Raw genomic sequence first — 22,922 nt, forward strand, 5'->3', positions numbered from 1 at the left:
GGAAGGAAGGAAGGAAGGAAGGAAGGAAGGAAGGAAGGAAGGAAGGAAGGAAGGAAGGGGGGAGGGAGGGAAGGAAGGAAGAAAGGAAGGAAGGAAGGGAAGAAGGAAGGGAAGAAGGAAGGAAGGAACTTCCATCCAGTGGTGGGTATGTGGGGACTGGTATGTGTGCACTGGGTCACAACATAACATTTATTTCTTACTGTGAATCTTGGTCAGGATATAAAACTCATTTCTCACTGATAAATACTATGTTATCAACACAGATCCCTGAGTGAACAGTCACTTACAATGAGGAATTTGATGACTGTGTTGGCTGAGTATTAAAGATGTCCATGCACCAACTACTCCAGACTAATGGGGACACGGTGTAGTGACAAGAGCTCAGAAATGCCCCAGAACCTCCAGAGCTCCAAGGCTGAGCCTGCCCCTAGGCAGCAGAGCTGGGCTGAAAGGGACAATCTTCACAATTACCCCTGATGTGAAAATGAGGCAGTCTGGCTGCACAAGCCTATTCAGTGTTTATTAGAAGTCTGACATCAGTGGAAAAGACACTCAAGGAAAGGCTATTTATCTACAGAACATGAAGTTCATTTCCAGTACTTATTAAGAGATAACCAGAGCACTTATCAAAGGTCTGGGGCATAGAAGTGGCTCTCTGAAATGCAAATTTCATCAGGCTGCTTCCCTGCTCAATGTTCCTCAGTTGCTCCCCGCTGTCTTGAGGATGTAGTTCACCCTCGGGAGCATCCACAGCCTTTTGTAGTCCAGCCGCTGCCTCCCTTCCGGTTCTCATCTCCCTCCACTCCCACTGCGACCCCCACGCTCCAGCCAATCCTAAGCATCTCCACGAGGCACCCCTGCCAGCAATACCCTCACCTGGACCTGGCCCCCACGCCACCGTCAGCCTGGGCCTCTGCCCTGCAGGGCTCCCATCACACGCAGCCCTCTCTTACAGCACTGCTACCCCATTTCACTTTCCACTTTTCGGTCTCCACCAGGCAGGGTAGCTCCTTGAAGGCGAGAAATACACATCATTCCTATGTCCCCGGCACCAAACACAGGGCTCCAGTGATAACAGGTGCTCTGTAATGCTGAGCAGAATGAAAACCCTGAGTTATAAAGCAGAAACTAACACACCATGGTAAAGCAACTATATTCCAATAAAGATGTTAAAAACAAACAAACAAAAACAAATGGAAACCCTGAGAAGGAGGGTGAGCGGCTGCCATTCCTCAGTCCACACGTGCCTGGCCTGTGTGAGCCTGGCCTCAGCATCCAGTTCATGTCCACTGGCCTAAGGCCAGGCTGGTCTCCATTCTTCATCTTGATGTCCAGCTCACTGTTGGACACACATGCACTGACTGAGCTCTCTCTCACAGAAAGAACTGTGGCCTCCTTCTCCACTGACCCTCTGCCCCACCTTGAGAGAAAGTCACAACACACACCAATGGGGTGACCAGAAAAGAGAACAGACAGCTCCTAAGGCCAACACACATCTCAGAGATAAGGACTTGAGCTGGTAAGAACTGTTACAGGGAACAGGTGAACACATCTTCCTGACATATAAAGACAGTATATTATGTACAAATTATACATGTTATATATTGTACATTATGTATTATATACATAGAGCATTATGTGAGTATGTGAGTGTGTGGAGACAGAGATAAAACATACCCATCAATAATGATGAACTGGGCTTCCCTGGTGGCACAGTGGTTAAGAATCGCCTGCCAATGCAGGGGACACGGGTTCGAGCCATGGTCCGGGAAGATCCCACATGCCATGGAGCAACTAAGCCCGTGCGCCACAACTACTGAGCCTGCGCTCTAGAGTCCGTGAGCCACAACTACTGAGCCCACGTGCCACAAGTAATGAAGCCCACGCACCTAGAGCCCGTGCTCCGCAACAAGAGAAGCCACTGCAATGAGAGGCCTGTGCACTGCAAGGAAGAGTAGCCCCCGCTCACCACAACTAGAAAAAAGAAAGCCCGCGTGCAGCAACAAAAAATAACTAAATAAATAAATTTAAAATAATAATAATGATGAATTAATACATGGCTTGGGGAGAAAGAGTCACACATACCAGGTTCATCTCAACAAGATGACAAATTCATTCCCAAAATCCAACAGACAACTGACTCTTGTGAAGTTATAATAAACATTAGAAACAGCAGCCATTACAAATGACAAGGCCATTATTGAAAAACACCCCAAACCTGTATCTGGCAAGCTTCTGGGGACAACGCAACATGACTCCACCCAGCCATCGTGCTCCCAATGGCACTCTCACCCGTGACGAGCCTGCTCTGCCCACATTCTGGGGAAGCGGAAACTCATCACACCTGCTCAGCCATGCCACTCACTCACCTGGGTGGGCCATGGGCAGGAAGGCAAATCCGACCTGTTTTTGAAGGACTGCGTGGGATTAAAGGACAGGAGAGCCTTGCTCCTGGTCCTTGTCTCTGAAACAGGAGAACTTTTAAGCAAGAGAGTAAATCTTATCTTCTCGCTCATGATGGGCCAAGCCCACCCTTCTGTCCCGGTCCCAACCCACAGGGGAAACCCTGCCTGCTTCTTCCTAAGGACAGGGGATATTACTACCCAAGAAGACAAGAAGGAACAGGAGCTGCCCCCATAGCTGGGACTGACAAACCCCCAACACAGGTGAAAACTCAGTGTGTCTAATCCAGTGCGTGACTTGTCAGAGCCTGGACACCATGTTCCCTGCTGCAGCACACTTATCCATGGAGATTCAGAGCACTTAGGAACCCTTGTTAACCCCTGCCAGCTTTCACAAAGGAAAGGGAGAGGGGGTTGTTCAGGATGGCACTCGGCTACAAACCATCTGCACACCAGCAGCAGCATGATCAGCAGGGCTAGGGCATCTCAGAGCTTCCTGCCCTGTGCCCCACCTAGCTTCCTGCCACATCTGCCTCCAGGGTGGGGAGGGAAGTGCGGGGTGAGGCGGACATGCACTCCGTGGGGCTCAGCAGAAGCTCCGCTCCTTCCCAGTCCCCGCCTCTGTGGTGACCCCCTCCAGTCACCTACCCCCAGACGCTCCCCATACAGACTCCCTGAATCACAGAACTTCAAGCTGTCAAACACCTCATCTTAAAGAAGACCCCTGAGTCATTTCTAAGTTCTGATGGGCATTTCAAATAATAACAAAATAATACCTGATTATCTGTATGTATTTCTTTACACTGTAATATTGTTTCACATCTATTACATGGCTGGTCTTTCCCCACAGTCAAGTAATTTTACCCACCTCTCCTTTATAGACAGGTAAGACCAGAGTCAGAAAGCTGAAGGCTGCAAGGTTAGACTGTCACAAGATTCAACTTACAGGATTCTTCCCACTGGAAAGCCAGCCTCTGGACCACACCAGCGTGGCTTCTCCAGAGAAGCAGGACCAGGCTGCAGCACCCTCATGACCTCCCCACCACAAAAGAGAAGAATAAGAGCCCTTCCCCTGCCCGGGGGACTCAGGCCCTCAGCCTCTGCACTCCACACCCCTGGCGACCATGTCTACGCAGAAGCTGTGCAGCTGGCCAAACACCCACAGTAACAAAGAATAAAGAGAAATAAACCAAGAAAGACATACAGTTTGTCCTCTAACTCTCCAACTAAAGTAGTCCAGACAGCATGAACAGCACAAAAAAAAAAAAACCACGGAAGAAAGTCCTAGCACTTTGCTGGACAAACAAATTCAGGTGAAAGAGGGGGCAAGCAAGAGGGAGAAGGCACTTGTCAGGTTAGGAGTGCAGACAACGGGTCACTGAGGCTTAGGCTCCTGCCACCCTCCCCGTGACCTTGACAATGAAGCCAACTTCTCTATTTTCAAGTGTCCCCCCAGGTAAAGGGCCAGGTGGAACTAGAAAACCTGTCAGAGGTCCTTTCCACCCCAAAATGCATGAAAGAAGAAATCCATGGACAGCGCAAATTAAAGCACTTATCAATAGTCTATATAAAGTTCAAACAGGCCTTCCAAAACTTAAGGTGCTCCTAAACGACCTGGTCCCAAAACACGTACAAGAAAGTGCCTAGAGAAATAGCATAAATGAAGTGGATCAGGAGCCATCCAGGAGGAGCCGGGGAGGAGAGGAGGAATGGAGGCCGTTTGCCCCACCCACGCAAGCCCAGGAAGCCTGCTGGGCTCCCAGGTGAGGTCCCCCGCCCTCTGAGACCAGGGGTAGGGGGCACACCTGGGCCCCTTCTGTTCCTTGAGCCTAAGCCCCACCCCCCACAGCCCCCAGGGCCTTTTCCAGCCCTGTGGGTCCTAAGCATTGGCCCCGCCCACCACCCAAACCTCGCCCTTGCTTACACCCCACCCTCCACAGCCAAGGCTTTTCCCCGCCCACTTTTTTTTTCTTTTCTCTTCTCCTCTTTTTACTATTTTGGTACTGTTGTACCTTCTGGTTATTGATTCATCTATATTTTTATTTTTATATTCTTCCTAACATAATTGTTAGTTTCCTAGTCTAATTTTATTTTTTGCTTTATTATTGTTCTCTCTCTCTTTTTTTTTTTGGCCACCCTACTTGGCTTGCAGGATCTTGTTTCATGAGCCAGGGGTTGGGCCAAAGCTCCTGTGGTGGGAGCTCCACGTCAGAACCACTGGACTAACAGAGAACCTCAGACCCCAGGGAATATTCATCGGAGTGAGGTCTCACAGAGGTCTACATCTCAGCACCAAGACCCAGCTCTACCCAACAGCCTAAAAACTCCAGTGTTGGAAGCCTCAGGCCAAACACCCAGTAAGACAGGAACACAATCCAACTCATAAAAATAAAAAAAAAAATGACATGGCAAAAAAATATGTCACAGATGAAGGAGCAAGGTAACCTACAAGACCAAATAAATGAAGAGGAACTAGGCAATTTACCTGAAAAAGAATTCAGAGTAATGACAGTAAAGATGATCCAGAAACTTGGAAACAGAATGGAGGCACGGACTGAGAAAATACAAGAAATGTTTAACGAAGATCTAGAAGAACTAAAGAACAAACAAACAGAGATGAACAACACAATAACTGAAATGAAAAATACACTAGAAGGAATCAATAACAGAATAACTGAGGCAGAAGAACAAATAAGTGAGCCGGAAGACAAAAATGGTGGAAATAACTGCTGAGGAGCAGAATAAAGAAAAAAGAATGGAAAGAATTGAAGACAATCTCAGAGACCTCTGGGACAACACTAAACTCACCACCATCTGAATTATAGGGGTCCCAGAAGAAGAGAAAAAGAAAGGGTCTGAGAAAATATTTGAAGAGATTATAGTCGAAAACTTCCCTAAGAAGGGAAAGGAAATAGTCACCCAGGTCCAGGAAGCACAGAGAGTCCCATACAGGACAAACCCTAGGAAAAACAGATGACACATATTAATCAAACTAACAAAACTTAAATTCAAAGAAAAATTATTAAAAGCAGCAAGGGAAAAACAAAAAATAACATACAAAGGAATCCCCATAAGGTTATCAGCTGGTTTTTCAGCAGAAACTCTGCAGGCCAGAAGGCAGTGGCAGGATATACTTAAAGTGATGAATGAGAAAAACTTACAACCAAGATTACTCTACCCAGCAAAGGATCTCATTCAGATTCAACAGAGAAATCAAAAGCTTTACAGACAATCAAAAGCTAAGAGAATTCAGAACCACCAAACCAGCTCTACAACAAACACTAAGGAAGCTTCTCTAGGCAGGAAACACAAGAGAAGAAAAAGACCCACAAAAACAAACCCAAAACAATTAAGAAAATGGTAATAGGAACATACATATAGATAATAACCTTGAACGTAAATGGATTAAATGCCCCAACCAAAAGACATAAACTGGCTGAATGGATACAAAAACAAGACCCGTATATATGTTGTCTACAAGAGACCCACTTCAGACCTAGGGGCATATACAGACTGAAGGTGAAGGGATGGAAAAAGATATTCCACACAAATGGAAATCAAAAGAAAGCTGGAGTAGCAATACTCATATCAAATAAAATAGACTTTAAAATAAAGACTGTTACAAGAGATAAGGAGGGACACTACATAATGATCAAAGGATCAATCCAAGAAGATATAACCATTATAAATGTTTATGCACCCAACATAGGAGCACCTCAATACATAAGGCAAATGCTAACAACCATGAAAGGAGAAATCAACAGTAATACAATAATAGTAGGGGACTTTAACACACCACTTATACCAATGGACAGATCAGCCAAACAGAAAATAAATAAGGAAACACAAGCTTTAAATGACACAACAGACCAGATAGATTTAATAGATATTTATAGAACATTCCACCCAAAAATGGCAGAATACACTTTCTTCTCATGTGCACACAGAACATTCTCCAGGATAGATCACATCTTGGGTCACAAATCAAGCCTCAGAAAATTTAAGAAAAATTGAAATCGTATCAAGTATCTTTTCTGACCACAGTGCTATGAGATTGGAAATCCATTACAGGAAAAAACTGTAAAAATCACAAACACATGGAGGCTAAACAGTGCGCTACTAAATAACCAAGAGATCACTGAAGAAATCAATAAAGAAATGAAAAAATACATAGAAACAAATGACAATGAAAACACGAATGACAACCCAAAACCTATGGGACGCAGCAAAAGCAGTTCTAATAGGGAAGGTTTATAACAATTCAATCTCACCTCAAGAAACAAGAAAAATCTCAAATAAACAATCTAACCCTACACTTAAAACAGCTAGAGAAAGAGGAACGAAGAAAACCCAAAGTCAGCAGAAGGAAAGAAATCATAAACATCAGAGCAGAAATAAATGAAAGAGAAATGAAGAAAACAATAGCAAAGATCAATAAAAATAAAAACTGGTTCTTTGAGAAGATAAACAAAATTGGTAAACCCTTAGCCAGACTCATCAAGAAAATAAAGGGAGAGGATGCAAATCAATAAAATTAGAAATGAAAAGGGAGAAATCACAACTGACACTGCAGAAATACAAAGGATTACAAGAGACTACTATAAACAACTATATGCCAATAAAATGGACAACCATGAAGAAATGGACAAATTCTTGGAAAGGTACAATTTTCCAAGACTGAACCAGGAAGAACTAGAAAATATAAACAGACCTATCACAAGTAATGAAATTAAAACCATAATTAAAAATCTTCCAACAAACAAAAGTCCAGGACCAGATGGATTCACAGGTGAATTCTATCAAACATTTAGAGAACAGCTAACACCCATCCTTCTCAAACTCTTCCAAAAAATTGCAGAGGGAGACACACTCCCAAATTCATTCTATGGAGCCACAATCAGCATGATACCAAAACCAGAAAAAGATATCACAAAAAAAGAAAATTATAGACCAATATTACTGATGAACATAGACGCAAAAATCATCAACAAAATACTAGCAAACAGAATCTAACAACACATATTAATCATACACCATGATCAAGGGGGATTATCCCAGGGATGCAAGATTCTTCAATATACACAAATCAATCATGTGATACACCACATTAACAAATTAAGGGATAAAAACCATATGATCATCTCAACAGATGCAGAAAAAGCTTCTGACAAAATTCAATACCCATTTACGATAAAAACTCTCCAGAAAATGGGCATAGAGGGAAACTACTTCAACAAATAAAGGCCGTATATGACAAACCCACAGCAAGCATCATACTCAATGGTGAAAAACTGAAAGCATTTCCACTAAGATCAGGAACAAGACAAGGATGTCCACTCTCACCACTATTATTCAACATAGTTTTGGAAGTCCTAGCCACAGCAATCAGAGAAGAAGAAGAAATATAAGGAATACAAATTGGAAAAGAAGAAGTAAAACTGTCACTGTTTACGGATGACATGATACTATACATAGAAAATCCTAAAGACGCCACCAGAAAACTACTAGAACTAGTCAATGAATTTGGAAAGGTTGCAGGATACAAAATTAATGCACAGAAATATCTGGCATTCCTATACACCAACAACGGAAAATCAGAAAGAAAAATTAAGGAAATGATCACATTTACCATTGCAACAAAAAGAACAAAATACCTAGGAATAAACCTGCCTAATGAGGTGAAAGACTCATACTCAGAAAACTATAAAACACTGATGAAAAAAATCAAAGATGACATCAACAGATGGAGAGATATATCATTCTTGGATTAGAAGAATCAATATTGTGAAAATGCCTATACTACCCAAAGCAATCTACAGATTCAATACAATCCCTATCAAATTACCAATGGCATTTTTTACAGAACTAGAAGAAAAAGTCTTAAAATTTGTATGGAAACACTAAAGACTCCAAATAGCCAAAGCAATCTTAAGAAAAATGGAGTTGGAGGAATCTGGCTCCCAGACTTCAAACTATACCACAAAGCTTCAGTAATCAAGACAGTATGGTACTGGCGCAGAAACAGAAATATAGATCAATGGTACAGGATAGAATGCCCAGAGATAAACCCACGCATATATGGTCACCTTATTTTTGATAAAGGAGGCAAGAACATACAATGGAGAAAAGAGAGCCTCTTCAATAAGTGGTGCTGGGAAAACTGGACAGCTACATGTAAAAGAATGAAATTAGAACACTCCCTAACACCATACACAAAAATAAACTCCAAATGGATTAAAGACCTAAATGTAATACGAGACACTATAAAACTCTTAGAGGAAAACATAGGAAAAACACTCTGACATAAACCACAGGAAGATCTTTTTTGACCCACCTCCTAGAGTAACGGAAATAAAAACAAAAATAAATGGGACTTAATTAAACTTAAAAGCTTTTGCACAGCAAACATAAACGAGATAAAAAGACAACCCTTAGAATGGGAGAAAATATTTGCAAATGAAACAACAGACAAAGGGTTAATCTCCAAAATATACAAACAGCTCATGGAGCTCAGTATCAAAGCACCAAACAATCCAATTAAAAAATGGGTGGAAGACCTAAATAGGCATTTCACCAAGGAAGACATACAGATGGCCAGAGGCACATGAAAAGATGCTTAACATCACTAATTATTAGACAAATGCAAATCAAAATGACAGTGAGGTATCACCTCATGCTGGTTGGCTATTATCAAAAAATCTAGAAACATTAAATGCTGGAAAGGGTGTGGTGAAAAGGGAACCCTCATGCATTGTTGGTGGGAATGTAAATTGATACAACCACTATAGAAAACAGCATGGAGGTTCCTTAAAAAACTAAAAATAGAACTACCATACGACCCAGCAATCCCATTACTGGGCATATACCCTGAGAAAATCATAATTCAAAAAGAGACATGTACCACAATGCTCAGTGCAGCACTATTTACAATAGCTAGGACATGGAACCAACCTAAATGTCCATCGACAGATGAATGGATAAAGATGTGGCACATATGTACAATGGAATATTACTCAGCCATAGAAAGAAACGAAATTGAATTATTTGTAGTGAGATGGATGGACCGAGAGACTGTCATAAAGTAAGCCAGAAAGAGAAGAACAAATACCGTATCCTAACGCATACATATGGAATCTAAAAAAAAAAAAAAAAAATGGTACTGATGAACATAGTTGCAGGGCAGGAATAAAGATGTAGACATAGCGAATGGACTTGAGGACATAGGGTGGGAGGGGGAAGCTGGGGCGAAGTGAGAGTAGCATCGACATATATACACTACTGAATGTAAAATAGCTAGCTAGTGGGAAGCAGGAGCATAGCACAAGGAGATCAGCTCGGTGCTTTGCGATGACCTAGTGGGGTGAGATAGGGAGGATGGGAGGGAGGCTCAAGAAGGAGGGGATATGGGGACATATGTATGCATATGGATGATTCACTTTGGTGTACAACAGAAACTAACACAGTACTGTGAAGCAATTAGACTCCATAAAGATTAAAAAAAAAGAAAGAAAACTCATTGGCTTTGAGATAAACACATAATTTACTGTGAGTCCAGGACTTACAGGAATAGATTTTTACTTTGAATTTCAAGTAATCAGTGTATCCTTATGGTCAAAAAAATAATAAAACCCAGCCAGGGAATCTCTGTCACTTTGAGACAGACAGCCTTCGAACAAAGCGACTTCAATCTAACAGACTTTTACTATAAGTACATTTCAGTGTTCTATCAGTTTACTCTTATGATATTTCCCCATGTCTAGATACAAATGGGTGTTGTCAGAAGAGGAAACTGTCCGTGGGAAGGATTCATATGCACAGGCTGTCTTCTAAGCGACACTGCTGAATTCTTACAAGCGAAGGGTGAAAAACGTTCTTTATAATGAACTTCACCACCCTCCACAGAGTACGACAAATCCTGAGAGTGCTCATTTCTGTCACAGTGACTCCAGAACGAAAAGCGGCATGACTGTGTGGGAATGATCCGTCTGCTTCCCACAACCCCACATCCACTCTCAGGTGGCATCAGTGAAGATGCAGGAGGGGACAGCGTCTTCCCTGGGTCAACAAAAAGGCAGCACCCAGATCTGGTTAATAGAACTTTCCACCCTAGTAACTCTCTGAACTTCTGGACACTGAGCTGACTCCCAGGGACTCCACGCCCTCACCTTCGGCCGCCACCTGCAGAGCTGCGCCACATTCATTCATGCTCTGCGGCCACTCCCTGTGAGCACTTCAAGCACACAGTTCCATAGGCCTGCTTGCCGGACTCCCAACCTTCCTCCGATGAGGAATTACTGAGAGACTCCTACATAAACAGTACTATTCAAAGTACCGTTATCTGTGGGAATGCAGGAAACAGAACAAAGTGCCTCTGCTGAGGATTTTTAAATGGACTTGCTACTTGTATAACATGTGCTCCAACACAAAAAATCAAATAATACCTGTCGTTAAAGAACACTTTTTTTAAAAAAGCAATAATGTTCAGTGGGGAAAACAATGGAAAAAAACAGATAAATTTTAAAATGAATACATATAATCCCATCACCAAAGCTAACCAGTATTAGTATCATGACGTGTATCCTTCAGTTAACTATGTGTGTAATATATATACTTTTAACAAAAGTAGTATCATATTATAGACTTGTAGAATGTCTTCATTTAATATATATTTAAACTCATTCTACGTTAATTATTCTTTGAAACAGAACATTTATATGACCTCAGTATATTTGAGGACAATCTTTTTGTTTTTTTGTAATTTATTTTATTTTTATTTTTATTTTTTTTGGCTATGTTGGGTCTTCGTTGCTGCACGTGGGCTTTCTCTAGTTGTGGCAAGCGGGGGCTACTCTTCGTTGCGGTGCGCATGCTTATTGAAGCGGCTTCTCTGGTTGCGGAGCACGGGCTCTAGGCCAGCAGACTTCAGTAGTGCAGCACGCAGGCTCAGTAGTTGTAGCATGCAGGCCCTAAAGCATGTGGGCTTCAGTAGTTGTGGCTCACAGGCTCTAGAGCACAGGCTCAGTAGTTGTGGCACACAGGCTTAGTTGCTCCGTAGCATGTGGGATCTTCCCGGACCAGGGATCAAACCAGTGTCCCCTGCATTGGCAGGTGGATTCTTAACCCCTGCGCCACCAGGGAAGTCCTGAGGACAAACTTTTAAAATTCAGAGTAAAACTGATCTTCACTCGCTGCTGATAACAAGACCAGGCCTTGGTAGAGAACAGGCACAGTACATGACTACTAAGAGAACTTCAACACTGACGGGCATTGCAAAAAGTGAAGTGTCGAGCTGTATAATGACTCCACTTAAAAGAGCGCTCCAGTGCTGTTAATTTGGCAATTAAAATGTTTCACATTTTTTAAAATGATACTTAATTATAAAGACTTAAGGTATCTATGAGGCCAGAACCAATATTTATTTTATTTTTATTAAAGTACTACTCCTGACACTACATATTTTATCATAGAAATGAGAACTACTATTATCTTTGTCAGCTGCCAAAACACGTCCTGAAAGCCAAGGTCATAAGTCAACACTAAGTCGAAGGCAACACGATAGTTAAAAATGCAAAACAGAGATGAATGGATAAAAAAGATGGGCACATATATACAATGGAATACTACTCAGCCATAAAAAGAAATGAAATTGAGTTATTCGTAGTGAGGTGGATGGACCTAGAGTCTGTCATACAGAGTGAAGTAAGTCAGAAAGAGAAAAACAAATACCATATGCTAACACATATACATGGAATCTAAAAAAAAAAAAAAAAAAAAATGGTTCTAAAGAACCTAGGGGCAGGACAGGAATAAAGACGCAGATGTAGAGAATGGACTCGAGGACATGGGGAGGGGGAAGGGTAAGTTGGGACAAAGTGAGAGAGTGGCATGGACATATATACACTACCAAATGTAAATAGATAGCTAGTGGGAAGCAGTTGCATAGCACAGGGAGATCAGCTCGGTGCTTTGTGACCACCTAGAGGGGTGGGATAGGGAGGGTGGGAGGGAGATGCAAGAGGGAGGGGATATGGGGATATATGTATATGTATAGCTGATTCACTTTGTTATACAGCAGAAACTAACATGACACTGTAAAGCAATTATACTTCAATAAAAATGTTAAAAAAAAATGCAAAACGGCCCTCAGAGCTGACTCCTAGACTCCTCTGACATGATGCATAGCAGATTTTGTTCTGTTTGAACAAAGCTCTTTTTGATGCTGGAAAAATTAAACCACACAGACACACTTGGGAAATCTGCATTTTAATTTCTACTATCATCTTCCTCTGGTTCAGTCCTGAAGAATTTCATTAAGGGAAGTAACTTGCAGCCTGTCCACTACCCACCCCAATTCTCTATTCTTATTCTCAAGACTTTCTGCCAGTTGGCTTTTTTTTTTTTTTTTTTTTTTTTTTGCGGTACACAGGCCTCTCACTGTTGTGGCCTCTCCTGTTACAGAGCACAGGCTCCGGACGCGCAGGCTCAGCAGCCATGGCTCATGGGCCCAGCCGCTCTGCGGCATGTGGGATCTTCCCGGACCGGGGCACAAACCCGTGTCCCCTGCATCGGCAGGTGGACTCTCAACCACTGCGCCACCAGGGAAGCCCTGCCAGTTGGCATTTTTATGGTTAACCTGATAACTACAGCACATAGAACTGGTTAGAAACATGATTAGTTTTCCCCAAAAGATGAGTTGGTCTCTCGTAGCGCAAGCAAAGAAAAAAAAAAAACAGTAGTTTTCCAATTAAGCTCTTCTCTGAAGGCATAAAATATCCAGCAAGCTCAAACACAGTGATTCACCAGCTTCTCATGTAATTTTCATAATGGAAGTCAGAAAGAACCTTCCTGCCCTTAACACAATTAAAAACTAAATATCACTCAAGAATAATTTATATTTATCATCTTTGCGTTCGCCTTTTCATTTATATTGTACTGGTTTCCATACAGTTAGATCTGTCAAGCTGTTTTCTGCTATATTCACCTTCTGAATTTTTTACTTGTTTTATTCAATTTGTCTTCTAAGGTGTGTTCACATTTCTACTAAGGTCCAGCTGGAAACATGAGGAAGCATACCTGACACAAGCAGATCGAGGCCCAAAGGTCCTCTGGGCCATGTCCCACCAGGACAGTGGCTTCAGAGCCAGACGGCCACAATAGGTCGGCTCTGGGTTATTCCTAAACAGCAGCTCCAAATCGCACCTTGATCTCATATGTGTCAGTCTCTCTACCCACAGATGTTATTGGCACATCCCAAAGCTCCAAGCATAAGTCTACTGGGCCTGCAAAAGACTCTGAATGATAAGGTCACTAGAACACTAACCTGACACAAATGTATGAAAGTAAAATTGTGATTCACATGCTGAGAGCCCAAGAAATGTTCCCTGACAAGCCGTGAGAATGTCGGACTAGAACTGCTGCCTGACGGTCCCACTACACACGTCAGCACAGCCCGAAAGCAGCCTTAGCACAAGTTCGTGTATCAGGCAGAGTACCTACAACAAATCCCAAAGCGGCCTCTCTTCCCTCACACCTCTGCTCACACTGTAGTCCAAACACACCTCTGTGGGCAAACAAGCACATGTTTACGCCTTGCTTGCCCACTAGACCATATGTGGTCAACACAAGCCTACTCCATTAGCTTGCCGCCACAGCATGGGGGCAGGGGTCTGGTTCTGCCACAACATACACACACACACACACCCCCGCTGCCCCCACAACTGACGGGGCGAAGCCCAGGAAGGACAGCATGGTGTGCGGCTCACACCACGTCAGCAGAGAGAGGCCCTGAATGGGAAATACGTGCCTCCTGACTCCTCACCCACCGGACCACCACCAAGGCTCCACAGCCCTACCGTGTGGCCTTCATCACCGCGACCACACCTGACATGGGGAGGCAGCACAGGGGCATCCAGACGGCCTGAGAGATCAGGCCAGAGAGCTGACGTCCTCATCTCCCAGTGGATGAGGCTTGGGGCCATGGCGACATGGCTGTCCTGCCTGGGGCCTGTCCTTAGAGCCATGGAGACACCCCCCAAAGGGAAGTGCCCCAGCAAGTGCACGCACCTCTTCAAACCCAGGGTCCCCTAGTAGAAAGTGTCCCCAAGAAGGCTGGCAGGCAGCACACACCAGAACGACGGAAGAAATGGGAATGTACCTTCAGAGGCCCATTTTGAGTGAACTACAGAAGGGAAGTCTGTGGTCTCAGTGAAGATCTTCTTGACGAGCAATGGGCTCCTTTCACAGGGTTGCTTGCTGCCCAGAAGTGTACACCTGCACTCCTACTCCTCCCCCACACTCTATGAGCCAGTATCTACAATGCATTCAACACCCAAATGTCTGCTGCAAACCTTAAAGGCAACTCTTAATGCAAAATTCAGTGGGGTTGCTATCCTCATCTCCCACCCATCTGCCTCCTCCTCTGGGGAAAAAGGGACCAAATTTAGTGGGGAGAAAATGGCGGAAATGGTGGCATAGAACAATAACCAGTTCTCCCCAGGGCCAGGAACGGACACCTCCACACCCCTCTCACTTGTACTACCATCTCTTCTTGTGCTCAGTTTCCACTCCTGAGAGGCCTTGTGTGAGAAGTTGTCCAACTGCCCTGCCTCTCAGTGGCCTTTTCACCTTTTGAAACATGATACTAGTCATTTCTTTTTGGGTCAAATTATCTTTGTAAATAACTTTAGATGGCCAGTACATTTAAAGGTAGGAAAATTGCACGTTATATTGACTTATATCCTTTCCATGACTATTTACCATCATTTTGTATGTGTAACCTGGAAATTCCATGACTTAAAAATTCACAGATCTTTTGGCATACTGACTGATTTTAGTGCTGATATCTGTAACAGAGGCCCAAGACCCAACCAAATGAAACTCACGATAGCACAGAGAGCAACAACTCAACAGGATCATCACTGGTAAAGGCCAGTACCTGTCTTTGCTGGGTACAGTGTAATACTGTATATCTCCTCACCTGTATTTACCGTCCTATATCCCTCATTAGATTACAACCTTCTTGAAGGCAGAAAACACATTTTTCTGACCAAAGAAGTTCTACAGGATATTCATTCCTAAAATAAACCTGTTTCCAAAGTGGCTCTGAGATGCGATTTTTTCTCCACTGATAATAGGAGAAGGAAGGAGATAAATGTAATACAGAAAAGCTTAGGTAAAAACCCAGTAATCGTGAAATCCTAAATTAAGTTGAGTACATTAATATGAATTCCTAAGATCTTTCATCTTGTGATATGTATATATGCCCAGCTCTGTCCACTGTAAAGGCCTAAAAACAATGACCTAGTATAGTGAGTATCCCTAGTACTCAAACTATATGCTCTTGAAATGCAATTTTCCATTAAAAGAAACCAGGGATTTTTGGAAAAAATGGCTGTTTCCAAGTCTAATTTGCAAAATGTGCAAGATGAGCCTAGAACATCTTGTCATACCAGATAACAAGGAAACCACCAAAGATCACTGCAGTCACATCAAAAGAACTCAGCAGACAACTGGAAGAGGTTCACACTGGTCAAGCATGGGACTGTTTGGACTTTAATAACAGTAATAATTATAGTGGATTGAAACCATTTGTTTAAATCCATAAGTTCAGAATTACTATACTTTAAAAACTAATCAGTCATCTTTTGAGGATGACAGGAAAACTTGGTAGCTAAAACGAATATCAAGCATTTATATGACCTATACCATTGGGTAAATGAGGGGAAGCATCTCCTTACAAAAATGCTCCGGCTAATAAAAAACCAAAATAACGGAATTACAACTTGACCAGTTTATAGTCCAATAAATAACAGAGCAAGGAACATAACATAAAAACATGGACACAAAGACATTACATGCCTCCTAATGAAAGAAAAACAGCATAACTTCTAATCTTGCCAAAGTGAACAAATTCTGATCAAGCTCCTGGATACAGCTACAATTTACAAGAATTACAGGTAAAAGAAACATGTGCAACTGCACTAGGGCTGTGCAGGTAGCACAACACTGAGTGAAGAAAACTATGGGTCATCAGGCCCCAGATTTTTAACAAATAATCTTCAAGGAAAACAAAAGGATAGAGAGAGAACCTGTATATTAAAAGAAACTTAAAAGACACAGCACTTTTTTTAATTGGGAAAGATTAAACTTGGATGATAAAATCATAAAGAAGTATCAGGAAGTCATTATTATAAAAGTCACTAGTGGCTACTTTCGGAAAGAAGAGGGGAGGAATGGGATGTGATGGGAAAGGGGCACCTATAGGGGCTTCTTCGGGGTGGGGGGCAAAGTTCTATTCTTGACTTCAGTGGTGGTTACAGGCATAATCACCAGAGAACATTTTACTAAACTATGTGTTTGTTTTATATGTTTTTTATCTGTTTTATTTTACAATAAAAAGATAAAACTTTTGGGACTTCCCTAGTGGTCCAGTGGTAAAGAACCCGCCTTCCAATGCAGGGGACGCGGGTTCGACCCCTGGTCAAGGAACTAAGATCCCACATGCTGCAGGGCAACTATTGAGCTTGTGCGCCTCAATGAGACAGCCCAGGTGCCACAAACTACAGAGCCCACGTGCCACAACTACAGAGCCCATGCGCCACAACTAGAGAGAGAAAATCTGCACGCCAAATCTAGAGAGAAGTCTGTATGCCACAACGAAGAGCCCGTGCTGCAATGAAAGATCCGACATGCTGCAAGTAATGTCCAACACAGCCAAAAATAAAATTGATTAATTAATTTTAAAAAAGAGAGAGAGCAGACTGCTCCATCTCCTAAAAAAAAAAAAAAAAAAAAAAAAAAACAAAGTGGGGAGCAGAGATACAAAGGAGTAGAGTAATTATATGCAATTGATGTTAAATTCATGTCCATTTAAAATAAATTGTTATGACTTGAGGATATTTTATGTAATCTCCATGGTACTGACAAAAAAAATCTACAGAGTATACACAAAGGGAAATAATGGACAAAAATTCTGTAAGACATACAGAAAACAAATTTTAAAAAAACAAAAATAAGTCCTTCCTTAAATGGATTAAACTCCCCAGTCAAAAGACACAGATTGGCAAAGTTTGGAATAAAAAAAGAAAAAAAAAACAAGATCCAACTATATTCGGTCTGTAGGAGACTTACTTTGGATATAAGGAAACAGAGTGAAAATGAAAGAATGGAAAAAGATATTGCAGGCAAATACAAATGAAAAGAGAATAGGAGTGGCTGTATCTGACAAAATAGACATTAAGTTAAAAACAGTTACAAGAGACAAAGAACATCATTACGTATGATAAAAGGGTCAATAAACTAAGAAGAGGGACTTCCCTGGCAGTCCAGTGGTTGAGACTCCAAGCTCCCAATGCAGGGGACACCGGTTCCATCCCTGGTCAGGGAACTAAGATCCTGCATGCCACGAGGTGTGGCCAAATAAATAAATAAATCAACTATACTTCAATAAAAAATAAAACAAATATTAAAAAATAAAATAAAATAAAATAAGAAGATATAACAATTATAAACATATATGGACCAATCATCAAAGCTTAAAAATATGAATCTATATTGACAGAATTGAAGAGAAGAATTAGACAGCTCTACAATAACAGAAGACTTCAATACCCCCTTCAATAACAGATACAAAGAAGTCAATAGGGAAATACAGGACTTGAACAACACTACAGACCAAATGTACCCTAGCAGACATGTACAAAACACTCCACCCAATAACAGCAGAATGCACATTTTTCCAAATGCACATGGAATATTCTTCAGGATAGAACATTTGTTGGGCCAGAAAACAAGGTAATGAATTTTAAAAGACTGAAATCACTCAAGATATCTTTCTGCTCACAGTGGGAAAAAACTAGAAATCTATACCAGAAGTGGAAATTCACAAACCTGAGGAACCTAAATAACATGCTATTAGACAACCAATAGGTCAAAGAAGAAATCATAAGGGAAATTAGAAAATAACTTGAGACAAATGAAAATAAAAACACGTATCAAGGGCTTCCCTGGTGGCGCAGTGGTTGAGAGTCCACCTGCTGATGCAGGGGACACGGGTTTGTGCCCCAGTCCGGGAAGATCCCACATGCCACGGAGCAGCTGGGCCCGTGAGCCATTGCCGCTGAGCCTGCGCGTCCGGAGCCTGTGCTCCGCAACGGGAGAGGCCACAGCAGTGAGAGGCCCGCGTACCGCAAAAAAAACCCCAAAACAAACAAACAAAAAACGTATCAAAACTTGTGAAATGTAGCAAAGCAGTGTTAAGAGAGAAATTTATAGCTATAAATACTTACATTTAAAAAGATCTCAAATCAACAACCTCCCTTTACACCTTAAGAACTAGGAAAAAAGAACAAAATAACCCAAAAGCTAGAAGGATAGAAACAGTAAAGATTAGAGATAAATGAAACAGAGAATAGAAAAACAGCAAAAAAAAAATCAATGAAACCAAATGGGTTCTTCAAAAAGATCACCAAGATTGTCAAACTTTTAGCTAGACTACCCAAGAAAAGAAAAGATTCAAAATAATAAAATAAAAGAGGAAAGTGGAGACATTACTGCCAATTTTACAAAAATAAGAAGGATCATAAAAGAGTACTATGAACAATTATATGCCACATATTGGATACACAGAAGAAATGCACAAACTCCTAGAAACACATAACTAACAAAGACTGAATCATGGAAGAAATAAAAAATCTAAACAGACATATAACAAGTAAGACAACTGAATCATTAATCAAAAAAGCTCCCATTAAAATAAAAAGTCCCAAACTAGATGTCTTCACTGGTGAGTTCTACCAAACATTTAAAGAATTAACACCAATCTTTCTCAAACTCTTCCAGAATACTGAAGATGAAGTTAGGAACACTTCCTAACTCATTCTATGAGAACAGAATTACAGATATCAAAGCCAGACAAAGACACTATAAGAAAAAAAAAAAAGGAAACTACAAACTAATATCCCTTATGAACATTGATGCAAAAGTCCTCAAGAAAATACTAGCAAACCAAAATCAACGGCATATTAAAAAGGTTATACAATGTGACAAAGTAGGATTATTCTCTGAATGCAAAGATTATTCACATAATTGATAAACATCAATGTGATACAACACATTAACAAAATGAAGGGAAAAAACCACATGATCATCTCAACTGATGCAGAAAAAAAGGATTTAACAAAATTCAACACCCATTCATGATTTAAAAACAAAACAAAAACAAACAAACAAAAAAACCACTCAACAAACCTAGGAACAGAAGGAAAATACCAGTCATCATAAAGGCCATTTATGAAACACTCACAGATAATATCACACTCAATGATGAAAGACTGAAAACAAAACTTTTCCTCTAATACTGGGAACAAGACAAGGATGCCTACTTTCACCACTTCTACTGGAAGTCCTAGCCAAAGAAATTTGGTAAGAAAAATAAATAAAAGACATCCAAATTGGAAAAGAAGTAAAATTATCTCTGTTCACAAATGACATGATACTAACATGTAGAAAACCCTAAAGATTCCACATAAAGACAAAAAAGAAAAACTACTGGAACTAATAAATGAATACAGCAAAGCTGAAGGATACAAAATCAACACACAAAAATCAGTTACATATCTATACACTAACAATGAACAACACAAAAAGGAAATTAAGATAAAAATTCCATTTACAATAGCATTAAAAATAGTAAAATACTTAGAAATAAACTTAACCAAGTAGATGTACACTGAAAACTAAAAAACAATGCTGAAAGAAATGAAAGACACCAATAAATGGAAAGACATACTAAGTTCATAAATTAGAAGACTTAATATTTTTAAGAAGACTTATTATTATTATTCATTTTTTTTTGCGGTATGCGGGCCTCTCCCTGTTGTGGCCTCTCCCGTTGCAGAGCACAGGCTCCAGACGCGCAGGCTCAGCGGCCATGGCTCATGGGCCCAGCCGCTCTGCGGCATATGGGATCTTCCCGGACCAGGGCATGAACCCGTGTCCCCTGCATCGGCAGGCGGACTCTCAACCACTGCGCCACCAGGGAAGTCCCAAGAAGACTTATTATTGTCAAGACGTCAATATAATCCAGTGATCCCACAGATTCAATGCAATCAGTATTAAATTCTAAATGACAGTTTTTGCAGAAATAGAAAAATTTATTCTAAAATTCATATGAAACATCAAGGGACCCCAAATAGGCAAACAATCTTGGAAAAGAAGAACCAAGTTGAAGATCTCATCACACTTCCTGATTTCCAAACAAGCTACAAAGCTACAGTAATTAAAACAGTGTGGTACAGGGCTTCCCTTACTTTAGGGGTGCCAGGGGTCTACTGGTCAGATTACCTCAGATAATTCAAAATTGGCTAGTTTAAGATTCCACTCCTGGGAGAGGCTGAAACTGTAATTAACTTAGGTATTAAGTCTTGGTTTGGTGATGAGGACTAAGCACAAGTGACTCCACTTTAGGCCTGTTGTCTCTTTTTTAACAATACTCAAAATATATAAAGAACACTACAACTCAAAAATTCAGAAAAAAGCAAACCACCTGATTAAAATATGAACAAAAGACTTGAATAGACATTTCTCCAAAGAAGATATACAAATGGCCAATAAGCACATGCAAAGATGTTTAACATTACAAATCATTAGGAAAGTGCAAATCAAAACCACAGTGAGCATCACGGGGTTCATCCGCCAGGCAGCAGGTGCGCCCTCCACAAATCCCAGCCACCTGGGCCTGGGTCTGGCCTAATACTGGGCTGTGGGGGTGGGCCACCCCGGAACGGACCCAAACCCTGGGCCAAAAAAAGCTCAGGGGCCACCCAAAGGCTTCCCGGGTTCTGAGGGGCTGTGGCATCCAGCTTCCACCAGTACACTGCAGGGGCCTTGCCTCAGGAGGAGAAGGAGGGGAGGATTTACCTATATTCACGGGACAGGCATGCATGGACCTGCACATCCTTCTAGACTGGTTAAAAGGAGAGCACCAGTAAACCGGTGGACTTTGACCCACCCATAGAGCAAGTGGAAAAGATCCTAGATGATCTCCATGATGATACAACAAAAAGGGCAAGAAGATCTTGCAATACATTTGACCATGAAGACAGCTGAGCAAACTCCAAGCACTGAAGATCTGGATCTTTGGCTTTCCCTGAATTCGTCAACCTCCAGGAAATGAGAGAATGGTCAAAAGCAGGGACCAAGAGATTGAATATACAGACAATAGCCAGACCAAAAATAAAAATACAACTCCGATCTACAGTCTGCAGCAATCAGTCCAGGAAGCCAAACAACCCCAATAGCAATCAACACAAAATGGCCAGGACTTGATTAATAACTGACAGCTTTGCTAATTTTTACCCTTGATATCAACTGAGGAACAACTGGGAAAGCAAAATATGCCTAACCAATCACATATGATGCACAGCTTCTAGTTAGCCCACCTACAGTTTCCCCAAGCCAACACTTCCTCCTTCCAGCACACCTTTCTTCACTTTATATAAAGCTTTCCCTCTCCTCTGCCTGCTTTTGAGACTCTGCCAAACACAAGTGATGGGTGGCTGACTCACTTGTAATGGCAAGCTCTGAATAAATAGCCTTTGCTTGATCCCATAAAAAACAAATAAACAAAAAAAAACCCAAAACAACAACAAAAAACCACGAGACACCACTTCACCACCCATCAGATTGGTTATTATCAAAAAGAAAAGAGACCTTCAAGATGGCGGAGGAGTAAGACGTGGACATCACCTTCTTCCCTACAAATACATCAGAAATACATCTACATGTGGAACACCTCCTATAGAACACCTACTGAATGCTGGGAGAAGACCTCAGACTTCCCAAAAGGCAAGAAACTCCCCACGTACCTGGGTAGAGCAAAAGAAAAACTAAAAAACAGAGGCAAAAGAATAGGGAAAGGACCTACCCCTCTGAGAGGGAGCTGTGAAGGAGGAAAAGTTTCCACACACTAGGAAGCCCCTTCACTGGCACAGACTGGGGGTGGCAGGGGGAAAGCTTCAGAACCATAGAGGAGAGTGCAGCAACAGGTGTGCAGAGGGCAAAGCGGAGAGATTCCCGCACAGAGGATTGGTGCCGACCAGCACACACCAGCCTCAGAGGCTTGTCTGCTCACCCCACTGGGGTGGGTGGGGGCTGGGAGCTGAGGCTCGGGCATCGGAGGTCAGATCCCAGGTAGAGGACTGGGGTTGGCTGCGTGAACACAGCCTGAAGGGGGCTAGTGTGCCACGGCTAGCTGGGAGGGAGTCCGGGAAAAACTCTGGACCTCCCTAAGGGGCAAGAGACCATTGTTTCAGGGTGCGCGAGGAGAGTGGATTCAGAGCACCACCTAAATGAGCTTCAGAAACAGGCGTGAGCCGCGGCTATCAGCGCGGAAACCAGAGACGGGCATGAAATGCTAAGGCTGCGGCGGCAGCCACCAAGAAGCCTGTGTGCAAGCACAGGTCACTATCCACACCTCCCCTCCCGGGAGCCTGTGCAGCCCGCCACTGCCAGGATCCCGTG

At 42.0% G+C, this 22,922-nt stretch overlaps 1 protein-coding gene across 1 annotated transcript in view; it reads right to left on the reverse strand.

Annotated features, from left to right (window-relative positions):
• The window catches only part of LDLRAD4 (low density lipoprotein receptor class A domain containing 4), a 311,621-nt gene that overhangs the window by 178,649 nt on the left and 110,050 nt on the right, over positions 1-22,922 (reverse strand).

This window comes from Aethalodelphis obliquidens, unplaced genomic scaffold (assembly GCF_003676395.1).
Source record: "Aethalodelphis obliquidens isolate GAN/ISIS:26980383/991018 unplaced genomic scaffold, ASM367639v1 scaffold63, whole genome shotgun sequence".
NCBI classification, from domain to species: domain Eukaryota; kingdom Metazoa; phylum Chordata; class Mammalia; order Artiodactyla; family Delphinidae; genus Aethalodelphis; species Aethalodelphis obliquidens.